Source organism: Carassius carassius, chromosome 25 (genome assembly GCF_963082965.1).
Source record: "Carassius carassius chromosome 25, fCarCar2.1, whole genome shotgun sequence".
NCBI lineage: Eukaryota > Metazoa > Chordata > Actinopteri > Cypriniformes > Cyprinidae > Carassius > Carassius carassius.
The window spans coordinates 25,030,268-25,049,628 of NC_081779.1; the positions used below are offsets into that span (position 1 = coordinate 25,030,268).

The 19,361-nt window shown below is 39.4% G+C and overlaps 2 protein-coding genes across 2 annotated transcripts in view; both read right to left on the minus strand.

Moving 5' to 3' along the window:
• The window catches only part of LOC132104491 (potassium voltage-gated channel subfamily G member 2-like), a 34,449-nt gene extending 29,763 nt beyond the window's left edge, over positions 1-4,686 (minus strand). The window contains exon 1 of the mRNA XM_059509990.1: positions 4,443-4,686. The gene's annotated coding sequence lies outside the window, so the exon portion shown is untranslated. The remainder of the gene's footprint in view (positions 1-4,442) is intronic.
• LOC132104492 (septin-7-like) overlaps positions 1-19,361 on the minus strand; it is a 393,004-nt gene that overhangs the window by 147,606 nt on the left and 226,037 nt on the right. The gene's annotated exons all lie outside the window — the stretch shown is intronic.

Sequence of the window (19,361 nt, forward strand, 5' to 3'; positions counted from 1 at the left end):
TTAAACTATTACAAAAGAGTTCTATTTCAAATAAATGCTGTTCTTAATTAATGCTGTAATAATAACCAGAAAATATTTCTTAAGCATCAAATCAACATATTATACTGATTTCTGAAGGATCGTGTGACACTGAAGACTGGAGTAATGCTGCTGCAAATACAGCTGCAGATCACAGAAATAATTTACATTTTACAGTGTTCACATAGAAAACAGTTATTTTAAATTAAAATACTTTTTTGTACTTTTTATCAAATAAATGCAGTATTACTGAGCATAAGAGGCTTCTTTCAAAAGTATTAGAAAAACTCTTAAACCCTGAACTTCTAAAAATACTAAAATGTGCCATAATTTTTAACAGTAAAAATAGAAGGTCAGAAATAACAAGTCATCTTATAAATTACAGTGAAAAAGTGTAAATTGACATCAATATGTTTCTCCTTAGTTTTTTCTCATGGGTTTATGATACATCTTCTGTTGTTAATGAAATATACCTATATGTTTTTTACTGTAAATTTACATTCAGTCCATAAAACCTAAACACCCCACCTCCTCCACCCCTAACATCCCAAACACACAACACAAACAAGTGTAAGGAACAATTATACTGTAAGTGTAGCAATTAAATGACACAATAAATATAAGGGAATAAAAATAAGGGAAAAATAATATTTTCCCAAAATAAGGGAAAGAACAAAATAAGAAAGAATAAATGAATCAATAAAATAAAAATAGTTAATCTTCTTCTGCATCTTCAAGCGACAGGTCAATATTTTCAATATAATTCAACCTTTTTTTTCACAAAAGACTTTCTTTGATCCATCTATCATATGAAGGAGGGGACAAGAGAATAAGCCTGCTAGCCATCAGTGTGGTGAAAACAGCAACCTTGTGTTATTGAAGGCATATTTGAACAGAGCCATAAAACGGCTAATCTAGCGTTAATTATTGTGTGTTCTTTGAAGAACCTTGGATTGCATCGAACTGTGTTGGGCAAATATAGAGGAAGAATGTACTACTTTACTGTAATTTTTAACTTATATTTTTTTATTTATATTTTACAGTGCAAAGCTGCTATATAGGCTATATAGTAGCATATATAGGTCCTATTTACATTTATACATACTGATGTATTCTTGTGCATAATGCAAACATGCACACATGCTGCATCCTGCACAAGAGAAGTGAACACATTTAAATCTACATTTATTCATTTGGCAAACACTTTTATCCAAAGCGACCATTATTAAGGTTTCAGTCATCGTTCAAAATGAAGTTAATCTTTATTATTATTATTATTGGAGGTAGTTAGATGCTCACAGAAGACATGAGTTTTCAGCTGTTTCTTGAAGACTGTAATGGCTTCGGCTGTTCGAATGGAGTTAGGTCATTCCACCAACATGGGTACAGTGAGAGAAAACATCCTTTAGAGTGATTTTGTGCCTCCCTGCGATGGGACCATGAGCTACGGCTCATTTACCGACCACAGGCTTCTGGAGGAGGTATAGATGAATAGGAAAGAGCGGAGGTAGGAGGGTGCGGAGCCCGTGGCAGCTCTGTAGGCAAGCACCAATGTCTTGAACTTGATGTGAGCCACAACTGGAAGCCAGTGCAGAGAGATGAGAAGCTGTGTGACACGGGCTCTCTTGTTTTTTTTCTCTAAAGGCAAAGAGTGTAAGAGACGGTGTGGGAAGATCTGTCTGCTACAGTAGTTGTTTCTTTCCCACAACTGTTTGCACGATTAATTACACTCACTATCACTGAGGATCCGGTGTATTCATTTAGTCCTGTGGGTCTGTATTGAGATCTATCGAATCGATGGTAAAAGACCCTGGAGACTGTCATCACTCACTATTAGCAATCAGCACAGATCAATTCCAAGATGCCTGTAACATTGCTTTCCTTTCCTTGTGAACTTCATAACAGCACACAGGAGGCTGGAGGTCTCCGTACAGACATATTAAAGCACAAGCCACACAAACGCTCCTGCACAGACAGACAGACTAGGAGATGAGAAGGAAGATGTTGGGCTGCCGTACAGGAGCCTGTGTGAGTGATGATGCTGATGAGGAGCGATGCGGAGCTGTGTGTCTCCCGGGGAAGATGAAATTCAATAGTGCTGATGGGGAGATTTCAGCAATGCCACTTTGAGTTAGAGACTTATAAAGGCACGCATGAATCAATATGAGCTATTTGTGCTTGTTCGTAATAGATGATGATGTTAGTCATGCTACTGCACTGTAAAACAAATCAGAAGACAATAAGTGCATTGTTTTTCTGCCACTCGGTTTTCCATTTTATGTTTGCAGTGATGCTGAGCTGCGCTAACAATCCTCCTAAAAATATAACACAACAAAACACTTATAAACTTCAAAAGTGGCACCAAAAAAAATCTATTATTTATTTTTACTTATATAAAGGTTGATACAGAAATCAAGTGAATCATATTTTAATATATTAATGTTATTTTAATATGTTTGTTACATATGAGTGTGAACTTTAATTACTAATTGAAATTGATATGCATTTACATTTATGCATCTGGCATTTACTTTTATCCAGATCGCCTTATATTGCATTGAAGGTGTGCAACTTTTATCAGTTCATGCATTCTCCTGGAATCAAACTTGTTACCAAGGTGTTGCAAGCAACAAGGCAAGAATATGTAATAAGTATAATTTAGAGAAGAAATTAAGAAAGAAAGAAAAAAGATGTGCACACCAAACTCTGATTAAAATGTAAATTTATACACTACAAATTGAGGGTCAGGTTTGGGGTCTGTTTCATTTCTAATGAAGGGGTCATTTCTCTTGGCAGCAGAAATACAGGATTATTTGTGACCCTGGAGCACAAAAGCAGTTTTAAGTCACTGGGGTATATTTGTAGCAATAGCCAAAAAACTTTGTATCAGTCAAAATTATAAATTTTTCTTTTATTCTAAAAATCATTAGGATATTAAGAAAATATCATGTTCATGTTCATCAAGATATTTTGTGAATTTCCTACCGTAAATATATCGAAACATAATTTTTGATCAGTAATATGCATTGCTAAGTATTCATTTGGAAAACTTCAAAGGTGATTTTCTCAGTATTTAGATTTTTTTTTTTTTTTTGCACCCTCAGATTCCAGATTTTCATTTATGAATGAGTTTAATAAATGAAGTTGGACAGAAAAACTAAGGGAGTGTCGGGAAGTTAAGAAAAAGTAAGCTTATCCTTGTTATTTTTTAACACTTGTACAAAGCAACGGTGATTTACGTGCAGTAGTACTGTATCTATAGACCTCCCATTTGTACGTTACTGAATGTCAGTCACAGTTTAACAGTCACAAACAAACAAGTACCATTCAGTAAGCTCTAACAGGCTTTGAATTCTTTTTTTAAACATATCAAACATAGTGTTATTTAAAAAGTTTTTGATTGAGACTGTGTTAATGCACCAAATGTACTTTAAGTCATGTGCTAGACTGAGTGTCAGGATAGCGTTGTTTCACCAGCTCATCCTAAAGATAAATGTGTCATTAAAACTGACCCAGATGTCATCCAATATCCAAAGGACTTGTGCTATCCAATCCACCAAATGAAACATGTTAAATGGCTATTGTGTCACTTGAACTGGTTATAATAGCAGGTCAGAGCTCTTTTCCATCTCAGCAGATTTTCAGATCATCTCACACTCACCTGTATCAAACACACACACAAACTACTTACATGTTTGTTTGTTTTTTCACACTTATCAATATCAATTTTTTTTCTACTAATCTACACATTTCAACTTGTAATAGCTTACAGTCATTTACAATACAACAGACGTATATGAATGACAATGACAAGTCTAGCTAGTTGAACTTACAAATAATGATCTGGTAAGCATATAAAACAATCATGTTAAAAATATTATAAAAGGGTCATACAACTCTCAGTAAGTGCTTTAACAATCATGCTTCAAGTTTACAGCTTTAAAAACGATTTGATTAAAATCATATTGTTTTTGCATGACTGATACGAGATGGATTTATTAGTGTGCTGGTAAAATTAAACCGAGTTTTTATTCAACATAATTTTGACACCTCATATTGATTCTTAATTACGTAGCCTATACTTTATTAATCTTGATTTGCCCGAAATCACACTTCAATTGTCCGTGTTATAGTTTTAGCTACAGAGAATCAGAAATATAACAGTAATGAGACACGTTAAATAAAGGCTTTGTATTAAAACCCAGCGTATTTCCAAACCAGTGCGCGTTTATGAACTCAGACGCGCGCGAGCCTCGGACCAGCAATAACAGGTTTGGATTGGCACCCACTGTGCTTCACACCTGCTGCGGTTACTATTGCGATTTTACACACAGAAACTAACATAAAAGAGCTGCAGATACGATCTGACTCCTTCCAAACCAGCATAAACTAAAAAAAAATCACAGTGAACAGTGTGGACTTACCCGTTTCAAGCCCTTTGGTGTTGCGCTGCCCTCATCTTCAGCGCGGACGTGGAAGTTGTCCTGTGAAGCAGTCGCACAGTTACTTTTTTTCATCCCCTTTCTCCCTTGCATTGCTGGGTGATTTTATTCCAGCATCAGTCTGCCTCCAGCTCACAGCTGCACAACTGCTAAAGTTCCTCAGTCCTCGTGTCAGATCTGGATCTGTTGATGGGTGTTCCTGCTGCTCGCGTGCGCGCGCGCTCGAGTCCCCGTCTCACCCTGAGCCGGTTTGCTTAGTAATAACGTCGCATTACCAAGCAGAAATACATTAAAACACTCCTCTCTCTATTAAATTGTGATCGTTATGTGCAACCCATTTTGCTGAACAGCCCTTTAGAGCATTAATACATGTGAACGAGCTTCCAGCGAGTTTCAAAACACTAAATCTGTTAGTTAATAATATTTAATTTATATTTATTTATTTATTTATGTGGCTCGTTTGCACGTCGTGTCTCATTGGTGTTGATAGCGTGCATGTGGGCGTGCTTAATTCATCAGTAAAAACAGCATATTTATATTTTTTATTATTTTATTATTAGCAACAACAACAATATAATTTAATATAATAACAAAACAATTGGATTACATATAATACACACAGTATTCAATAAATACACTGGAATATTGTCTGCAAATAATCTGTAAGCAGCGCAACTGGAAAATGTTTTAGAAATACACGTGAATTCAAATAGATAAGGCTGCATACATTAGAAAACGTGAATGTAAGAGCATACAAAATCTGTGATATTTTTGTGTGAATCAGATCTGAAGTGGACACAGTCTGGCCACTGAGGGGAGACAGAGAAGTCTTCTATTACAGTGCTTGTCAATAGCATGTCATGTCCATTTCCCCCCTCTAGCGTTGACAGCTTTCTTTTTGTGTCAGTTTTCTAAAAATCTTAAGAGAATATCTGTTTGAAGTGCAGTATTACAGCAGCTCACTCACAACACTTAATGCCAGACACTAAAGGCACAGTTAAGAAATATTTGGCTTCTGCAATGCATTGAAGAAATGAAATAATGACTCCTGTTATCAGCTCAGAATGGACTGTGTATTTGTTGTTTACAATCATGTTGCTTTGCTCTGAGAGAAATCAAAATTAACTATGTATCAAGACAGCTTTGTAATTAAAGATGTGTGGAGAGACTTCTGCATGTCAGATGCTCAGCATGATTGTTTTCTGCATACCACACAAACAGTGAACATTATGTAAATCATCTGAGTTTAACGAGAGAGAACTGGTTATATTTGACTTGTGAAATCTGAAAAGTGGATGTTATGTGACTACAAATTTTTCATGAGATTTGGATGGCCTATAAAATATTCATTGTTTTGTATGCAAGTTTAAAGTCTTAAAAGTGACTCAGTCACTCTGGTAATACCTTTCGGCAAGAAATGAAACTCGTTGCTTGTTCAGAATCACTAACCATCATTTGTGTGAGTATACAACGATTCACTGATAAACTAACATCATTTAAATTAATAGTTCACTCAAAAATGAAGATTATCTTAAAATGTATTCACTCTCAGGCCATTAAATGAGCTTATTTCTTTATGGAAACATACTTGTATAAATGTAGCATTTCATCACTTGCTCACTAGTGAATCCTCTGCAGTGAATTGGTGCCATCAGAATGAGAGTCCAAACAGCTGATAAAAACATCACAATAATCCACACCACTCCAGTCCATCAGTTAATGTCTTGTGAAGTGAAAAGCTGCATGTTTATAAGAAACAAACCCATAACTTTAAACAGCTTTTCACTTCACGAGATCTGATGGACTGGAGTGGTGTGGATTACTTGTTGATTATTATAATGTTTTTATCAGCTGTTTGGACTCTCATTCTGACGGCACCCATTCACTGCAGAGGAGCCAGTGATGTAATGTTGCATTTCTACAGATCTGTTCCTGTGAAGAAACAAACTCATCTTGGATGAGCTGAGGGTGAGTAAATCTCCTGCAAATGTTCATTTTTGAGCGAAGTAAACTACTCCTGTAATGTACATTGACAGCATTTCTATGGGCTTTGCAACAGCACCTGTTGAAATGGATTTAGCAGAAGCTGTCTTGTAGGTCTTGGAGGTAACACATGTACATTACAGGCCCAGCTGAAGTGTTGTTTGGAAGCTGTACTGCTCTTGCCCACACAAACACAAGTGATACAAATGCAGTATTTTCTCTCGAGTGTTACTCCTGAAGTCTCGGTGGCGATGGATCCAGCTGACAGTGTCATAATGAGGAGCAATGCTGTGGGTAGGAGGGCTTCACTCATGTCAGATACACAAGCTAATGACACACGGAGAAAGCAAGTGTTATGTCCAAACGTATATCTTCAATCAAGAGAGTATTGCAGGCAGACCGTATAGCTGTCTAAAGCTCCTAGCAGAGACACCGGTGGTGTACGTTCATGCATGTGAAACACTGTGATGTGCCACATGTGATGTTTAGACAGCCATGCATTCAAGTAAATGTGATTACATGCAGAAGCAGCTCTACAGGGAAATTGTTTTGATCAACTTCTCCACTAGCTGCCCGAATGGTGTTCGTGAGCGTCATGTCTCAGCGTCTGATACCTGTAAGCACAGCGCCATGCCATTTCTGTACTGCAGCTGAAGGAAAAAGCCTTTAAAGCTTCACAGCAGATCTCATTTCTCATTCCCCAGCTTTGCAGGTTTCATGGCTGAACCATTACATTTCCATAGACTATATCAGTCTGGATTTGGCACATTGGTATTTAGTAGTGTAGGTTTAGCTGGTAAACACTGATGCCATTACACAAAATTTTACTTAGAAGTCACTGAAGTTAAAAACATGCTTGACTGAAAGAAGATTTTCACACTTTTTGTTTAGTTTTTTTGAAGTTTTGATCTTATAATATTTAATCAAAATCACTGCCATGTATGCAGGAAATCTTGTGTGTGATGTATCATTATGGAGCAAATTAGGAGTTTGTTGAGGGAAAAGTCATTGTTAATAATAAGTGAGAATTGGTCACCACACTAAAGTGAGACAAAATTACTAATTTCGTGATCTACTCAGTTATTTCAAGGTATAACTTTTTACCTTATTTACCCACAAAGGGTACATATTACATGAGTGTACATATTAGTACCTAAAGAACACCTATTAGTATTCATTAGTACCAAAAGTGTACACATTAGTACCTAAATTGGTAGCCGTATTATTATTTAAAGTTTACATATTATAGCCTACCTAAATGTTACATATTTGTACCTTAAAGTTACATATGACATATCTTTAATAAAAATATAAGTAATTAAATATTCTCTTTTCCAAGATAGCATGGTGTATATGGCCTGCTGTCCATTGCCTGTTGTACTGTTGCACGTTTGTTTTAATGTGATGCTCTGCCCTGTAGGACAGAAATCACACATTATGATACAGTTCACTTTGATGCTAATGACTGGGATCTTCATCTTCATCATTGCTTTTTACTTTTAGGTTATTGCAGCTGAGTTGGCCTGTGTTTACCACACTGGGAAGAACAATTTCAGCTATGTCAGTGCTGACTGTGCTAACAAATCACTTCATTGGACAGTCAGTCAGTGACTCAAAGATAGTGAAGAAAAACACTGCCAAAGAGGAGTTCAAAGCCTTCCTCAGAACTGCCATCAGCTATGACAAGAAATGGTTCTTCTCTGAGGACAACTGCCTTTTTCATCTGAAACCATTGTCTCCATTCGGGGAAACTTAGCTTTGGTGATACGGAAAAGGTTGCAGAGACATTTAACCTCATTCAAACGCTACAAATCAACATGCATGCACTTTACAATGTGTGTGTCACTGCCAACTCTGTTTTGGAGAAGCTGAAAGAGCATGACCATTGGCAGCATTCAGACACAGCTAAAAAGTGAATAGAAGTACTTCAAGCAGCAGATCTTCTGAACGTGCTGTCTTTAGTCTCATTTTTCCTGGGCATTCCATCATCCACAGGCCATGTGGAGAGGATGTTCTCCATAATCAAAAACAAGTGGAGTCTCAAGGGACAGATGCTCTGTTGAAAAGCAAACTGATTTACACAACATATTTCACAAACTTTTACAAAACTGTACTTCATGACAAATAAATCACAGGAACTCATGGAAATAATGAGTGGGCTATAAGAAGCAAAGAAAGAAATGTCTAACATTTGAGAGAAAATTTCACCAACTACAGAGCTTTCTGCTTAATAACAATATTTTCAAAGTGTTCCAATTGGGTTTTGGGAAAAACCATTCCACAGAACCAGCACTGGTAAAAGTTCTAAATTATATTTTACTGACTTGCGATTCTGGCAAGTCTGCTGTGTTAGTGCTGTTAGATCTGAGGGCAGCATTTGATACTGTTGACCACTCTGTTCTGATCTCTCATTTGGAGCACTGGGTGGGCATTTGCAGAAATGTTCTCAAATGGTTTCAATCCTATTTCAATAATAGAAGGTTCTCTGTTAGTGTTCGTGAATTTACTTCAGATGCAGCTCCTCTTATGGGCGGTGTCCCTCAAGGCTCTATTCTCACTCTGATTTTATTCTCCTTGTATATGCTTCCCCTTGGGCTGATCTTTAATAAACTTGGTAACTCCTTCCACTCCTTCTACTTTGTTAAGTAGATGAAATCCAAATCTATCTGGCCCTGGGATCTTATAACATGGGTTTGGATACTCTGATGGCTTATGGCTTATAGCAGATGTTAAGGCCTGAATATCCCATAAATTTTCTTTACCTCAATGAAGGCAAAACTGAAATTATAGTTTTTGAACCTTCAGAAGCTGCTACCTCTCCTAGTTTAAATTTTGGCCATTTGTCTTTCTGTGTGAAACCACTAGTGAAGAATTTAGGTGTGTATTTTGATAGTGCTCTCAAATTTCACATCAGTATGGTGGTCAGAACCATTTTTTTCCATCACAGTGTCTTAGCTAAAGTAAAACCATTTCTTTCTTGTAAGGACTTTGAAAGGGTCAACGATTTCAACAAAGCTTGATTATTGTAATTCCCTTTATATGGGTATTAATCAAGCCTCTCTTTACTGACTCCAAAAGGTACAAATCACTGCTGTTAGGCTCCTTACTGGTGTGCATAAACAAGAGCACATTACCCCAATACTAATATCTTAGCATTGGCTCCTAATTCGTTACAGAATAGATTTTAAAGTCTTGTTGCTGGTTTTTAAAGCCGTGAATGGGTTAGCTCCTGTAAATAGGTCAGATTTATTATCCATTCACAATCCTGGAAGACTATTAAATGTCCCTCGGGATAGATTGAAATTGAGGGGAGATCGAGCCTTTGGCATTGCCACATCGAAACTCTGGAACAGTCTACTGGTTTTTATTCGAAGCAAAACTCAAAACCCTTCTTTTTTCTCTGGCTTTTCATTGTAGTTGAATTTTGCTCTGTCTGGTCTTTTCTGTGCTGTAATTTATGTTTTACATGGTGTTAATGTTGATGATATTTGATATATTATACAGCACCTTGGTCAACAATTGTTGTTTTTAATGGTGTTATATAAATAAAGTTGAGATGAGTTGAGTTAAATAAACAAGTCGGTCACATTTAATGGCACTTTTTATTCTATACATTTAGCAACCTCCATTTGCCAGGATAACAGGTCACAATTAATGGCACCGTTTTATTCTATACATTTAGCAACCTCCTTTGCCAGGATAAAAGCTCTGAGTCTTCTCTATAATGCCTGATGAGGTTGGAGATTAGAGACCATTCTTCCATTCAGAATCTATCCAGATCCTTCAAATGCAGAGGTCCATGTTGATGCTTCTCCTGTTCAGTTCACCCCACTCTTTTTCTATAGGGTTGAGGTTAGAGGACTGTAACGGGTATGGCAGAACTTTCATTTGTGCTCACTGACACATGTTTTTGTTGATTTTGGTGTTTGTTTTGGAACATTGTCTTGATGGATGATCCAGCTACGGCCCATTATAAGATTTCTAGCAGGGTTACAGCCAGGTTTAGATTTTTTTATCTGTTGGAATTTGATAGGATCCATGATGCCATTTATCTGAACAAGACGTCCAGGACCTGCGGCAGAAAAACAGGCCCACGGCATTTTACGAGGACAATTGCAAAAACCAGCATTTTGACATGTAATTATACGGGGGCTGTTGAATGCTTGATTGTGATTGACTGAATAACGTTCTAAGGTGTGCATTTATTTTCAGGGAAATGCATGGTTAACGTAGTTACAGGTTTGACTGCATTACATTGTCCATATCACTTCACCAATTGATTTCTGTTATTTCAAAGGTCTTTCAATGGCCGCATGACTAGGTCATTTTGCAATTAGCACCAGAGGACATTGTGCAATTAGCACCAGAGGCATGGGATGAGATGTAAGAAATTCATCTAAGACAGAGTTTTATGGACAAAACCTTACCAACATCTTGAAATACATCGTCTGAACAATCTCTTGAGGTGTGGTAGCCATAGTATAAGAGTTGTGCGCTGCCCCTCATGGCCGCATCACCACCCCAGGTGTGCATTATTTGCACTCAAATCATTTTAAATCACTTGTTTTTAAACGACAATGCTTAAAAATGCATGTCAAATGAAAATAAAGAAAGAAAGTAAACATCATATGAACGATGGAGACCATAGTCCAAATTTCTACCGCTTTACTGTGTCTACCAGTATATCGCCACCCCTGCGGTGAACCTCACTTTGTGATGATTTGTGCCCTTAAAGGTGAATGAGTTCTGAGTGGGACTGAACAGTGATGGATGAGTGTGTTTCAGACTTTCACAGTACAATAAAAATATGTGAGTGACTCTGCTGCTTCTCTTCAGGATTGTAATCTTGTTCAATTAAAGTGAACTCAGAATACATCGAGTGTCACAGTGAGGGTTTTCATCAAATGCGAAGTGATTTTTGACAACGTTCATAGTGTTTCAAGCACTATATCCATAATTATATATCTATTATTACTGTGCAAGTAAATTATTTAGATCTATTGTCACAACATTTCTAAGCCAAAGATTTAACAGAAAGCCTTTTGTTGTGAATTGCAGATGTAAGCAGCGGGTGACACACATTGTGTTTCCATAAACCAGTATGCTAGTAGGAGTGAACAAATTAATAACGGATCTTGTTTGACAGAAACATTGCCAAGGTTACTGACTGCAATGAACAATTCTCAGCTAGAGCTCTTTCACGCTCCAATAAAGTTTTTAATCAAATTTACATGTTGAGTAAAATGTTTTGTTTATCTACAATTATAAGCATATTTAATCTACAGCCGTGGCCAAACGTTTTGAGAATTAAATAAATATTGGAAATATTATTGGAAAAGTTGCTGCTTAAGTTTTTATAATAGCAATTTGCATATACTCCAGAATGTTATGAAGAGTGATCAGATGAATTGCATAGTCCTTCTTTGCCATGAAAATGAACTTAATCCCAAATAAACCTTACCACTGCATTTCATTGCTGTCATTAAAGGACCTGCTGAGATCATTTCAGTAATCGTCTTCTTAACTCAGGTGAGAATGTTGACGAGCACAAGGATGGAGATCATTATGTCAGGCTGATTGGGTTAGAATGGCAGACTTGACATGTTAAAAGGAGGGTGATGCTTGAAATCATTGTTCTTCCATTGTTAACCATGGTGACCTGCAAAGAAACGCGTGCAGCCATCATTGCGTTGCATAAAAATGGCTTCACAGGCAAGGATATTGTGGCTACTAAGATTGCACCTACATCAACAATTTATAGGATCATCAAAAACTTCAAGGAGAGGTTCAATTCTTGTAAAGAAGGCTTCAGGGCGTCCAAGAAAGTCCAGCAAGCACCAGGATGGTCTCCTAAAGAGGATTCAGCAGCGGGATCGGAGTGCCACCAGTGCAGAGCTTGCTCAGGAATGGCAGCAGGCAGGTGTGAGCGCATCTGCACGCACAGTGAGGCCAAGACTTCTGGAAGATGGCCTGGTGTCAAGAAGGGCAGCAAAGAAGCCACTTCTCTCCAAAAAAACATCAGGGACAGATTGATCTTCTGCAGAAAGTATAGTGAATGGACTGCTGAGGACTGGGGCAAAGTCATATTCTCCGATGAAGCCCCTTTCCGATTGTTTGGGGCATCTGGAAAAAGGCTTGTCCGGAGAAGAAAAGGTGAGCGGTGCCATCAGTCCTGTGTCATGCCAACAGTAAAGCATCCTGACACCATTCATGTGTGGGGTTGCTTCTCATCCAAGGGAGTGGGCTCACTCACAATTCTGCCCAAAAACACAGCCATGAATAAAGAATGGTACCAAAACACCCTCCAACAGCAACTTCTTCCAACAATCCAACAACAGTTTGGTGAAGAACAATGCATTTTCCAGCACGATGGAGCACCGTGCCATAAGGCAAAAGTGATAACTAAGTGGCTCGGGCACCAGAATGTTGAAATTTTGGGTCCATGGCCTTGAAACTCCTCAGATCTTAATCCCATTGAGAACTTGTGGTCAATCCTCAAGAGGCAGGTGGACAAACAAAAACCCACTAATTCTGACAAACTCCAAGAAGTGATTATGAAAGAATGGGTTGCTATCAGTCAGGATTTGGCCCAGAAGTTGATTGAGAGCATGCCTAGTCGAATTGCAGAGGTCCTGAAAAAGAAGGGCCAACACTGCAAATACTGACTCTTTGCATAAATGTCATGTAATTGTTGATAAAAGCCTTTGAAACATATGAAGTGCTTGTAATTATATTTCAGTACATCACAGAAACAACTGAAACAAAGATCTAAAAGCAGTTTAGCAGCAAACTCTTTGAAAACTAATATTTATGTAATTCTCAAAATTTTGGCCACGACTGTACTTTGAAGCAGTGCACTGTCCCTGTCAACTTGTCTCACACTTTTTGCTTGAACATTTCTCCTGATAACTTTTGACAATCTGTTTAACTTCTGGTAGACGTTCTACTAATTATCAGCAGTGTTGGGTATAGTTACTTTGGAAAGTAGTTAGTTAGGTTACAACGTTACCATCAATTAAAAGTAATCAGTTATGATACAGCGTTACCTATTCATAAAAGTAACGCGTTAGAGTACTCATGCGTTACCAAAAATTAAAAGCCTTTTGCAGCGGCTCACACATGACAGACACAGCCCCCGGCTCCTTTAAATGCACCTAGAAGTCGTGACTCCCGACAATGAATAACGTCAGTCATCCGACTAAATTAACACTGCAGGATAACAATAACAGGAAAGACAGTCAGCAATAGGCTATTCCACATGGCGTTTTATTTATTTATTATCACAGAACATATTATTAATCAAAATACGCACCTACCCAGCCCGGGTAGCCTAGGCTACTGTATATTATGAGCACCACAAGATAACTCCTTATTTTTCTTTAACTTTAAATAATGCAGTTATCAAAGTACAAGTATGCTTACTTGTAAACACAACCTTAAACAGGCTTGCAGATTTAAATCCATTTAGAAATGATTAACAACCAGCCAGCCAACGATCTAACAGAAATTAACAGCTGCCTGTCAAACAAAAATGATAACAAACCGAATTAAATCCTTCACTGCCACACAGGCAAATGACAAATCGCTTAATAGCCGAACTACTTATTATTAAAGTGTCACTCACAGTCACAAGCCTAAATTCGCTTTAACACAGTCCATAAACCAAACGCTGTCCTCTCTGCCATCTTGCGGGGAGATCGAAAACAAAAAACACACACACACACAGGGTCAGGCGCAGGGCACAGACGTAACACAGCCATTGACTTTACGATCACAGAGCTTCGGCTCCGCTGATACATCCGCAGGTGGCACAGTAGACCTATACTGTCTGACAAAAAGCAGGCTACAGTCGGGATTTTCCTTTCCTTAAAATAACGGATTACTTTTTTTAAAAAATAACGAAGTTACTGATTACTTACGCACAAAACTTAACGCGTTAAGTTACACACGTTACCCACAACACTGATTATCAGTAACATTGCAACGACATATCAGCTATGTAACTCACAATAGAGTATTGTAGACTGTTAGGTTAGGGTTAGTAGAATAAGTTGACATACTTGCAAAGTCAGTAGGATGTCTGATGGTGATGGTAAAAGAACCAAAAAAAAGTTTTAGCAGATATTAAGCAGGCAGTCTACTAATAATGTATGTACTAAAACTAATGACTTCTAATTGACATGTAGATAAGTTAATTATACTGTAGCCAGTGGAATGTACGGAAGCCCATTTACGTCACTTAATAAAAGATTAAAAAAGGTAATTAATACTTTTTATCTCACAATTCTGACTTTTTTCCCCCCTCACAATTGTAAGTTTACATCTCACAATTCAGACTTTTTCAAGTCAAGTCAAGTCAAGTTACCTTTATTTATATAGCGCTTTAAACAAAATACATTGTGTCAAAGCAACTGAACAACATTCATTAGGAAAACAGTGTGCCAATAATGCAAAATGACAGTTAAAGGCAGTTAATCATTGAATTCAATGATGTCATCTCTGTTCAGTTTAAATAGTGTCTGTGCATTTATTTGCAATCAAGTCAACGATATCGCTGTAGATGAAGTGTCCCCAACTAAGCAAGCCAGAGGCGACAGCAGCAAGGAACACTCCATCGGTGACAGAATGGAGAAAAAAACCTTGGGAGAAACCAGGCTCAGTCAGGGGTCAGTTCTCCTCTGACCTGACGAAACCAGCAGTTCAACTCCAGGCTGCTGCAAAGTCAGATTGTGCAGAAGAATCATCTGTTTCCTGTGGTCTTGTCCTGGTGGACGTCTGAGACAAGGTCTTTACAGGGGATCTGTATCTGGGGCTCTAGTTGTCCTGGTCTCCGCTGTCTTTCAGGGATGTAGAGGTCCTTTCTAGGTGCCGATCCACCATCTGGTCTGGATACCTACTGGATCCGGGTGACTGCAGTGACCCTCTGATCTGGATACAGACTGGATCTGGTGGCTACGGTGACCTCGGAATAAGAGAGAAACAGACTAATATTAGCGTAGATGCCAGTCTTGTAACGGAAGTGTTCCTGGTTCTGGTTTACCTAATTAATGCAGCCTAAAAATCCTTTAATGGATTTGGATATTGAAAGCGTATTAGTATGTTATGTCTAAACCAGATTAAAGAGATGGGTCTTTAATCTAGATTTAAACTGCAAGAGTGTGTCTGCCTCCTGAACAATGTTATGTTGGTTATTCCAGAGTGTAGGCGCAAAATAGGAAAAGGATCTGCCGCTCGCAGTTGATTTTGATATTCTAGGTATTATCAAATTGCCTGAGATTTGAGAACGTAGCGGACGTGGAGGATTATAATGTGACAGGAGCTCATTCAAATACTGAGGTGCTAATCCATTCAGGGCTTTATAAGTAATAAGCAATAATTTAAAATCTATACAATGTTTGATAGGGAGCCAGTTTAGTGTTGACAGGACCAGGCTAATATGTTCATACTTCCTGGTTCTAGTAAGAACTCTTGCTGCTGCATTTTGGACTAGCTGTAGTTTGTTTACTAAGCGTGCAGAACAACCACCCAATAAAGCATTACAATAATCTAACCTTGAGGTCATAAATGCATGGATTAACATTTCTGCATTTGATATTGAGAGCATAGGCCTTAATTTAGATATATTTTTGAGATGGAAATGCTAGAAACTGCTGCAGCGGTTGAGATATATAGATAGAGGCTCCAGCGGGAGCAGACACTGCTGCAACAGTGGTGAGATACAGAAAAGCATTGAAAAAACGCTCACAATGCACGCAGATTGCTTCCTCAAAGACATAGCGTGCGTGCTCTTCACCCAAACAAATGACGCAAAGATTGCGTGTGTCATCGGGTGTCAAATAACGCCGACACGGATGCACACATTGTCTAAACGCTTGCTAGTAGTCGCCATGATATACAGAGAAATATCGCTCTTACCAGTTCTTTCAGATTCAGGCTTCAAACAGAACAGTCAGTGAAGACGAAGAAGAGAATGACATGCTCTCATGGTGCCTGTTTATAGTCGCGCTGGTAGTGACGTCAGAGGCTGTAGCCGGCCAACAAGTTGGTGTTTTTTCAATGTATGCTTCAGACACGGGTCACGACGAGGTTTTCCCATAGCGCCCCCTAGAGGACGCAGTTCGAAGTTCCCTTGAAAGGGAACTCGCAGTTCTGACTTTATAACATGCAATTGCAACTTTATCTGTGAATATCTCACTAATCTGAGAATATTCGCAGCGTTGTGAGCTTTTTTTGTCAATGAAAAAAGCTCTGCTCTCGTTCGTCTCTCTTCCGAAAAAAAGAAAAAAAGGCAGTCATCTGCTTCCCGTGGTTCAGGACCTGCCGCTGCTGAGGCACGAAGGAGAATGAGCTCCTGCTCCCGCAGGAGCCTTTTCTGTATCTCCCCACTGCCGCAGCAGTGTCTGCTCCCGCAAGAGCCTTTTCTGTATCTCCCCATTGTCACAGCAGTGTCTGCTCCCGCAGGAGCCTCTATCTATATTTCTTAACTGCCGCAGCAGTGTCTGCTCCCGCAGGAGCCTTTTTCTGTATCTCCCCTCTGCCGCAGAAGTGTCTGCTCCCGCAGGAGCCTTTCTGCCTCTCCCTACTGCCGCAGCAGTTCTCGCTCCCGCAGGAGCCTCTAAAATATAAATAAATAAAATAACCCGCTTGACACTACTCTCGAAAAGCAATTAATTATACTGTTCCATGGAACAAACTTAACGTAATGCATCGCTAACAATCTACCGTAATGTACATGCTCATTATATCAAAAGCCTTCAAGGGCACCAACGTCCCGACAATAGTTTCTACATGTCACCGTACAATCTAGTCCTCATTTTGCTAAACATTTAATTCAAATGTACACGATCTTTAATATTAGACAATTCCTTATTATAGGCATGTTACAGCAATCATAAGTCCTTGAACGTGACCTCAAATGTTGCTATTTTTTCATTACGTTTCAGCTATTCACTGAAATAATCTGTTCAAATTTCCCATATAGGTAAGGGAAAAAAAATTCTTAAGCTCTTGGCTGGCAAAAGTTGACATTACACTAGACAACCCATAACGTTAGATATCCTCACAAATGTATCTACACCCTCTGCACAAATTATCAAGCCCTCAGCATAGCTCACACGCTCGACGGCATGTGTTTTCTTAGGTGCTCGGAGCTCACAATCTCTTCAATCCAAAATCAACCCTACCGTATCAGACCTAACCGTACTCGACGACGAAACAATAATTTCTTAATCAAACAAAGCAAGACAGACCAAGCCAACAAAGGTCATTTTATTTACATTTTCAATCTCCCCTCTCCAATCCAGCCTTAACAATCCATCCTAGCATACCTACGCTCCAGAAATTCTCAGGCAAAATCCGCACATGAACCACTATTCATTGACGATTCTAAAAAAAAAAAAAAAAAAGACGTACCTAACCAATACCGCAAGTATTAGATCCCACCGAACACCGGCAAGAGCTTTGTATCTAAACAACCTTACCTTTTCTATTCTATGGTCAGTGAGGCTTATCCATTCGGTGCCAGGAGCCTGAGCTGCCGTCGGATGCCAATGAGAGCCTCCTGGCCAGACAACCTTACCTTTTCTATTCTACAGCCAGCAAGGCTTACGCGTCAGTTACCAGGAGCTAGAGCTCCCTTTGGATGTCGGTGAGAACTGCTTGGCTACTCAACATCACCTTTTTACATCTTACACTGGACAGAGTTGGAGTTGAAGCTCCCATCTGATGTAGGTGAGAGCCTCCCGGCTAGACAACTTTACCTTTTCCATCTTTCGGCCAGCGAGTCTTACCCGTTCAATTCCGGAAGCTAAGCTTCTATCGGATGTAGGTGAGAGCTTTTCGGCTAGACATCCTTTTCTGTACTTCAGCAAGAGATGCTTACCCGTTCGATTCCGGGAGCTAAGCTCCTATCGGATGTCTGTGAGAGCCTCCTGGCTAGACAACCTTATCTTTTCCATCCTTCGGCCAGCGAGGCTTACCCATTTGATGCGTGTGCTCCCATCGGACGTTGGCGAGAGCCTCCCGGCTAGACAACCTTACCTTTTCCTTTTCTATGGCCAGCGAGGCTTAGCCGTTTGATGCGTGTGCTCCCTTCGGATGTCTGGTGAGAGTCTCCTGGCCAGACAAACTTTACATCTCCATTCTGCGGTTGGCGAGACTTACCCTTCTGATGCGTGTGCTTCCTTCGGATGTCTGGCGAGAGTCTCCCAGCCACGCAACTTACCTTTCCATTTGACAGTTGGTGAGGCTTAACCGTTCGATGCCATGAGTCTCAATTTCCCACCAAACGCTGCCTAAAACCCTCTTAACTACCCTCACACATTTAAACCCCGCCTGGCGAGGCTTTACCCGTCTGAGCTCCCGTTGAGCATCGGCTCAAGCCCGACCGACCGGGCACCCCTAACCACGTAGTCCAGTACCTGCAGCCAGTAGGGCCTACCCCTCCAACGCCTAGGTCGCTCCCACCAGAGTACATAAGCTCTTCCAGCCTGCTAACCAGCTGACTTTACAGAAAAATAAATCAGCCCCCGCCAGTTCTCAATGCTATTTTTGGGGGGGCATTCTTAATCTGGCTGTCCGCTGTCCGTATTCAACTGCTTTTTGGGGGGTACTCTAGGTTCGGGCCATTCCCGAGCTCGGAGCCCTTCCCCGGACAGCACTCCAAATACGCATACCATACCTCAGCTAATTATATGGAAGCGTAAACTCGTGAAATTATGTTTTAGTAACAAGATTCGGGAGGAGCGCTTCAGATACTTAGGCTAATCAACACAGGTCGACCATAATCAAGTAATCAATACCATAGTATAAATATCGCTGACTTGCCTCTATCCATTGACGGTTTATCAGCATCCCTCCTCCACCCCATCTCCTCACTTCGAGTTCACTTTATAAATAGACAGGGAAGGGGGGGTACTC